Below are 8094 nucleotides of genomic sequence, written 5' to 3' on the forward strand. Positions count from 1 at the left end.
AACCTTCCCATAACCGGCATCCCCTACACCTTTCTTTCTTTGTCTTTAGCTAAAGATGGTATTTAGGTTGCTTCAGGGTTATCCATCTTTCCCTGGGTATTTCTCCCAAGTATATGGAGGTATTGATGTTAATAAACTTCTGTTTCATTTTCTTTTGTTAATCTAACTTTTACTGCAGGGGTCTTGGCCAAGAACCCAGAAGGGTAGCAAGCAAATTATTCTATAACATCACTTTTCTGCCTTTCTTACGCAACTGACAATGAGAGTACATGACACACCAATATGAATTTTGTAGGGGCATAGGTTGGGCTATGAATTCATTCTACTCCTGATTAAGCAGCCACAGAAGAGCAGCCTGAAGGCTGTGTGTGGGCGGAAGCTGGGAGTGGGGTGCCTATGTTATTCTTCACTAAAGTACCAAAGAGTGGTAGCAGGAAAATGACAGTGTTCATGGGCTGTTTTTAAGTATGTACATCAGTTTTAGGGCTCTCTGATGCCAGAGAAACTTCTTTTGAGATCATGTTTGTGAAGCCCAAGAAGGCTGAGAAGACAGCCTGGGTGTTACCTAGACAGGAGTGGAGGGGCAATCCTGGTGGAGAAGGGCTGAGCTTCAGAGAGCAGTTGGCACCCAGGGTTGAGCACCATGCCTGGATGCCTGACTCTCCTACCAAGGCCCCAGCAGAAGAGGTCATTGCCCAGAGACAAAATTCTAGGTTTTCCTGGATACACTCGAGTCCATTCCCAGCAGTACTTTGTTGGGCATGAGGAGCACCAGCCTTAGAATGACTCGAGTTTGAGTCTGACCTTGGTCACCTATAGGAGTACTAGGTTGAGTGGTGTCCCCCCAAGTTCATGACCACCCCAACCCTATGAATGTTACCTTATTCAGATTAAGATGAGGTCATACTGGATTAGGATGAACCCTAGCCCAATGACTGTGTCCTTAGAAGGAGAGAGAAATTTGGACACAGAGTTGCAGAGAGGTATAATGACCTGTGAAAGAATAGAGGCAGAGATTGGAGGTCTGCTGCCACAAATGAAGGAATGCTAAGGATTACCAGCAACTACCAGAGGCTGGAAAGGGTGAAGAAGGGATCTTCCCTAGAGCCTTCACAGAGAGCATGGTTACATTGACACCTTAGTTTTGGATTTTTAGCTTCCAAAACTGTGAAAGAATAAATTCCTGCTGTTTTCAGCCACCCGGTTTCTGAGAAATGTTTTAGGGTAACTTTTGCATTGAAATGAATGCAAGTCATGCAATTTAAACTTCTCTGAGTCTTAGTTCTTCCTCTAGGAAGTGGGGATAAAAACAGTACAGATACTAGGTTTCTCCAAAGCCCCTGGCATCATAAAAGTGAATTTTCTTCTGGAAAATGCAAAGAGAAGAGGTGCCCACAGCAGCTGTGCATCAGCTCCCCGACTCCCGTTGGGGCTCCGAGAAGAGCCGGCAGCTCCTGAGAAGTTAGCTCTGCTCTGTTGGTGTGAGCATTTTCCTCTTTGTGCTGCTCTGGCTCCTTTCTGTCTCTTTCTTTCCTGACACAAAAAACTCTGGGGACACCATTTGCTCCTGGAAACCAGACAGGTTTTAGCCGGTGATAAATGGATGGCTACCCATTGAAATGCTGCTGCCTGACTTCGGGATGGTTGGGCACTAATTAAGGGGTTACTGTGTTTACAGGAAGATAGGGAAATAAATGTCAAGACTGCAGTGCTACGGCTGCTGTTTCACAGGGTTGAGGCCAACTATGATGCCTTTAATCTGAGAGGGTGGCGGGTCTGACTGCCCGGGGCCACCCAGGTTCCTCCCGTGGTGATGGCAAGTGAGCCTGGTGCCCAAGGGGCGCGGTCTCTCTTGCTCTATCTTCTCACTGTCCCTCATCTTTCCCCACTTGTGCTTTGTTACAGGAGACAAAAGAAGCGAGAAAAATTCTGTCTAGTTAATTGAAGCATTTATAAAGAAGCCACGTTTCCAATCTCTAGCCTGGCTGCTCATGATCCCCTACAATCCTGGGGTTGGTATTTGGAGATGATAAATCAGTCTTTCTAAACAGGTTCTAAGAGGCTGCTTGAGTTTAGATGGACAGGAAATTAAAGAGCCTTAGAAAGGGTGGGGGGGGAACTGTCAGTCTGCGTTCATGCCCGACAGTGGCTACGGAAGGAGAAAGCAAATGAAGGATCAGAGCAGGGAGCATGGGGTGGGGGGGCATTTGGCATCCACAATACCGCCATGAATCCAGACAGACTCCATCCAAGACTGACAGCTGCATCACAGGGATTGATGGTCCAGAGTGCCTAGTCTAAAGCTGGCTACAAATCAAACCCTCATGCTTTCTGCCAGACTCTCAGCCAGGGGTTTAATTAGCAGCGGGGCCGAAAGGACTGACTCCCCTACATTGTGATTTAGACCCATAGTTCCTAACTCTGGAATCCTTTTGTGGCATTGAGCCCCTGGATATCCAATGCAGAGCTCCAGGTTCAAAGGAAGATGGGAAAAAGAGAACTGGCAAGGATGCCAGTGGTGTGGGAGGTGGCACCTCAGGGAAAAGGTGCTTCCAGAAGGGCACAGTCCTACGAAAGCAACTCTGTCTGGTTAAGGAAAGTGGTTAGGGAAACTATCTGGTTAGGGAAACCCTGATTAGGAAAACTCTAGCAGGCTATTTGCAGTCAGTTGAACTAAACTAAAAAAAAAAAAAAAAAAAAAAAATTAATTGCCAAACTGTTTCCAAAAATGTTTCAATTTTTTTCATGTAGTAGGACTAAAACCTGAGATTACTATAGGTACCATTAAGTGCCACTACATGCCCACAAGTCTGCATATCTTTTGTATATTCCTTAAAATAACCCTGCAATGTTGGTGTATGATTGTTCCCACTGGGTAGTTAAGGAAACTGAGGTTCAGAGATGCTACTTAAGGTCCTCAATGAGTAAGTAAGTGGAAGAGCCTGGAATCAAATTCAGCCTAATTCTATAGTCCATGATCTTTTGTCTTTCTTAGTGCTCCAGTTGTCTGTTTCTGCATAACAAGCCACCCCAAAAGCCAGTGGAGTAAAACAACCATTTTAATCTGTTCATGATTCTGTGGGTAGAGATTTAGGCAGGGCTCGGTAGCAATGTCTTATCTCTGCTCCACAATGACTGGAGTCTCAGCTGGGGCGGCCCCAGTCACTGGAGATAGCTCAGCACTCTATGGGGCTATATGCCTGGGGTTGCAGCTCTGACTTCCCACTGCATTTCTTGATCTTTCTCCATATCCCTTCTACTGACGTTCAGTATGGCTTCTTCACTCACACACCTGGTGCTTGGATTCGGAGGGCTGAAGAAGCAGCACTCCATGTGGCTAGCAGGGGCTTTCACACATACAGCAATATCAGGATAAACAGACTCCTTACATAATGACTGGCTTCTCCTAGACCGACAGAAGAGACAGGAATTAGAAGCTGCCAGTTTTGAAAGTCTTAAGCCCAGTAACTGGCACCCTACGACTTGTGCCATATTATATTAGCCACAGGAGTCACGGAGCCTGTCCAGATTCACTACTACCTCATTAGATGCATTGTAAACATCATCTCTGCTCCTTAGCAGCAGTTGTGCAGTAGTGGAGCAATTTCCTTTAAATTATACTGTTTTAGATAATAATGCAAATGCCTCAATTTTTTAGATTTACAAAGAGCTTCCAACTGGATCTTTTATTTGAGCCTCACAATAAGCAAACAGAGAAGGCTGTCTATGCTCATTTTCAGAAAATTAAGCTTTCAAAAAGCAAAGAGACTCACCCATGGCATATGGTAGGTAAAGTCCCAGCCTACCCAACCCCATGCAGCCGCTCTGACTACAGGTGAGCGCTTTTGCCGGTGTATCGTCTGCACTGCTTATGTGCTCTGAGTTGTCTCATATTATTGTTCTGCATCTTTACCAAGAAAAAAAATTCCCAGAGGGCTTTTGAAATAATAGCTCCATTAATAAAATACAGGGCTGGAAATGATCACTCCATTTTACTGATTTCAATGAGAAGAAATGTATGTGTCCTTACCTTAACTAAAGTTAACTATTTGTTTACTAAGTTTGTTATTGAGGCAAAATCCACATTACATAAAATAAATAATTTTAAAGTGCAACAATCCAGTGGCATTTAGTATATTCACAATGTTGTGCAACCATTACCTCTATCTCATTCCAAAACATTTCGTCACCTTCAAAGACTCTGTGTTTTATAATATTATATGATAATTATGCCATATACTGGGAATTGAAATGCTTTGTAAGTAATTATTAATGCTAGGTTTTATTAAAATGAAAAATGCTCTGTCTTTGGACTCAGACTGACCTGGTTTTAAATCAAAGCTCTTCAGTTTTCTACCTATGTGGGTTTCAGAAAGATATTTTATTGAACCTCTTCCCTCATTCCTCATAAAAGGAAATAATGATGTCTACATTGAGGGAAATTGTGAGGCTGGGCAAGATAATGGACATCACATTCCTCTCACAGGGCATGGTTCTCAGCGTTTGCCTAAATGATGGAAGTTGTTTTCTACCATATTAATGACCAGAAAACAGTTAGAGGCCCTTAGGAAAACCATCACAACAGCTCTGGGTCTCAGAACTCCCAGATGGAAACAAAGGGTGGGTCTAAACAATCTCTAAACTCTGATATTTAAGATGATAAAATATCTAACAGGTCTATTCTTCTCACCTATTTTAAAAAGCCTCCAGCCACTTTCCTTTCTTCTCCCTTCACCCCCACACACAAATCTTATCTTCTTGATCAGAACAACTTTAAGTTTTTAACAGCTTTATTGAGGTGTACTTGATATAGAATAAGTTGTGCTTATTTAAAATGTACAGTTGGATAAGTTTTAACATAGATACACACCCATGAAATCTTCACCATGATCAAAATCATGCTGCATAATTACCCCCCAAAGTTCCCTGTTGCCCCTGTGTAATTGTCTCTCCCACCCCTCCTTACCCACCAACTATTGCATGTTTGAGACGTCCTCACATTTGTCATTTTTTGTTTGTTATCCAGCATGTGTAGATGCATGGGTTCCCTTGGGCAGGGACTATAATGTTTTTGCTCATTACTGTATCCCCAGCAACTTGTACAATACTAGAAAACAAGAGATGCTCAACAAATATTTGTTAAATGAATGAATAAGCCTTTTGTCCCTTCAGTCATGATGCAGTGATACTTCAGCTTTTTTCTCTGAATGCTATAGTGATCGATGCCAAGACAGGAGAGCTCTGGGGCCTGGCGTTGGCTAAGAACATTTCACAGAGGAAGAAAATTGCTCTGAGGCTCTCACAGTGAAAAGGGCTTGTGGAGGAAGGCAGAGCAAATGGCTTGAGCACAGTCCAGGAAGCAATCTGGGAAAGATGAGAAAGTAAAGAATGAATTGGAGGCAAAGCAGGGACTGATGTGACTGACAAGTGACAAGGATTAGGCTCCCTGGAGCTGTGAGAAGCTGGAGACTTAGTGAAATAGAAAAACAAAAATAAAAGCAAAGCAGGAGCTGCTTGTACCTTGGCTGAGAATCATGTAATGTCAGAATTGGCACAGATATTCAACATTAGACAAATACCCCATATCTTCTGCAGATGCAAAATATAAACTCCAGAGAAGTGAAACAAATTTCTCTGGCTCCCATAGTAGGATAGTAGGAGAACAAGGAATAATCCAAGTTATTTATTCTCTGCCTGCTTTATTATTGAATTCCTACAATATGCAAGCACTGTGCTAGGCACTGGGATTAAAGGGAGGAAAAAATACATAACCTGACACCAGTGAGCTCCTAGTCTAGTGGAAAAGACAGAAAGGTTCAGAGTGACACAGTGTGAGAGGAGCTGGACCCGCTGGCCGTGGCTCTGAAGAGGGAGGAAGAGCCTGGGAGCCAGGGAATGACAGTGGCCTCTAGGAGTCGGGGAAGTGGGGAAGCATTCTCTCCTAAACCCTCCAGGAAAGAAGGCAGCTTCCTGATCCTTTGAGTGTAGCCCAGGGAGACTCCTTTTGAACTTCGGAACTACACAGTTATGAGATAATAAACCTGTGTAGTTTTGCCACCAAGTTTGTTATTATTTGTTATAGCAGCACTAGAAAATAAACACAACCCCCTTCTAGGTATAGAGACTTATAGAAAGTTACTTAAATTGTCTGGAAAGAACAGTTTCTTAAATAGTAATATAAACAGAATAATAATAGTACTGAACCCTTGGCTTATTGTGAGGAATAAGAGAAAGAATCAAAGTGATTAGAGCACTGCCTGATGTCAGGAAGTTAATTGTATCCCCCTTCCCACCAATTCATATATTGAAGCCCTAACACCCTACCTCAGAATGTGGCTGTGTTTGGAGATAGAGCCTTTAAGGAGGTGACTAAGTTTTTTAAAAGCCTGATAGGGTGAGCTCTAATCCAATCTGACAGGTGTCCTTCTAAGAAGAGGAAATTTGGACACACAGAGACACACCAGGGACGTGCGGCGAGAGGAAGGACCATGCGAGGACACAGCAAGAAGGTGGCCACCTGCAGGCCAGTGGGGAGGTCAGGAGGGTCCAAACCTACTGAATACCTTGAGCTTGGACTTCTGGCTGTGGAACTTTGGGAAAATAAGTTTCTGTGGTTTAAGCCATCAATGTGTGGTAAATTGTTAGAGCAGCCCCTGCAGACGAATACAGCACCCCAGGGCTGCCCTGCAGGCCAGTGTACTCCGGATTCGGTCTACACCTGTCGCAGACTCCATCTTCTGACAGACAGTGGGAACAATCAGATGTCTCAAGATGTGCTCTCTATGAGGGGATGCATTTTGAGAGACACATTTCAGGTAGATGGGCTGCAGAGAGCGAGGGTACATAGCCATCCACCCATGCATATTCTCTTCTCCAGCTACACTCAGAGGATATAAAAACCACTTGGCAGATGAGGGCCCTGGCGGTTACCATGGTGAGGCAGAGCAGAGCCGGAGACAGGTGTGTGTGTGTGTGTTGCTGCCTGACACTTAAGCCCAAGTAAAATAGCCTGGCTTTTGTTCATTTTGTACATTTTTATCCACCTTCTTTTCTAGCTCAGTCATTTAAAAACTTACACAGGTCCAGTTCTAATCACTGGGACTTTTCGCCTACAGATAAAAAGCTCTCTGAGCACAAGGTCTATTTCCCATTTGATTCCTTCTTTCTGGCCTCTCTCCTTCCCTCTCTCATCCCCCCACCTTCCCAATAGCATTTAAACCCGTGTCTATCACTGAGTTGATATTCAGAGTATTTGTTGGGTTGCGTTGAATCAATTAACCTTTGAAGAAACTGTTTTCAAATTTGTTTCCCATTTTAAAAAGCACTGACAATGAATTCCCCTGGGAGTGTGTAGTGCATTCACGTGGCCAGCTCTGATACCTGGTGCTTAGCTGCAGCCAGACTGCAACACGTGAGCAGAGTACAGGGGCCGGTGCCAGGGGCTTAGTGCAGAGACAGGGATTGAGAGCAAGGGCTCTGGACTTGGTTGAAGCTGGGTTTCACATCCTGGGTTTGCAGCCAAATCTTTGTGTGACTAGGGGTCAGAGACATTACTTCTCTCACCTCTTTCATTGTCCTCAAAATGGAGGTCCTAATTATACTTGCTTCACGGGGTTCTTGTGAGGCTTAACAGAGATGCACAGGGAAAGCCCTGCATCTGGCACTCGGCTAACAGCTAATACACTGGCTGTTGTTATATTGCTGTCACAGGCTCTCGTTAGATCTCTGTCCCCAAGTGTGTCAGTGTGGGCAACTGTTTCCTGATCTCTAATATTCTGGGAAATGTTCTTTCTCACTGAAGTCATGTCTGGGGCAGGTGCAGACACCACAGAGCTGCATCTTCTCCCAGGCCATTCGTGGATTCCCTTCAATAATCACAGGGTATCTGAGGCTTCCAGAGGCAGAGATGTCTGGGGAGGGCAAAAGGCTGAGCCTGGAAGGTCAGGGCAGAGACCTGACAGGTGTGTGTGGCAGGGGCACCAGCCTGGTCCAGATTCTCTTAGCAAATCTGAAATTTACAACATTAATTAATAAGAATATTATTAACTATAGTCACCATGCTTACCCTATATCCCTGATTAATTTTATTAACCA

This window comes from Manis javanica, chromosome 4 (assembly GCF_040802235.1).
Source record: "Manis javanica isolate MJ-LG chromosome 4, MJ_LKY, whole genome shotgun sequence".
Classification (NCBI taxonomy): Eukaryota; Metazoa; Chordata; class Mammalia; order Pholidota; family Manidae; genus Manis; species Manis javanica.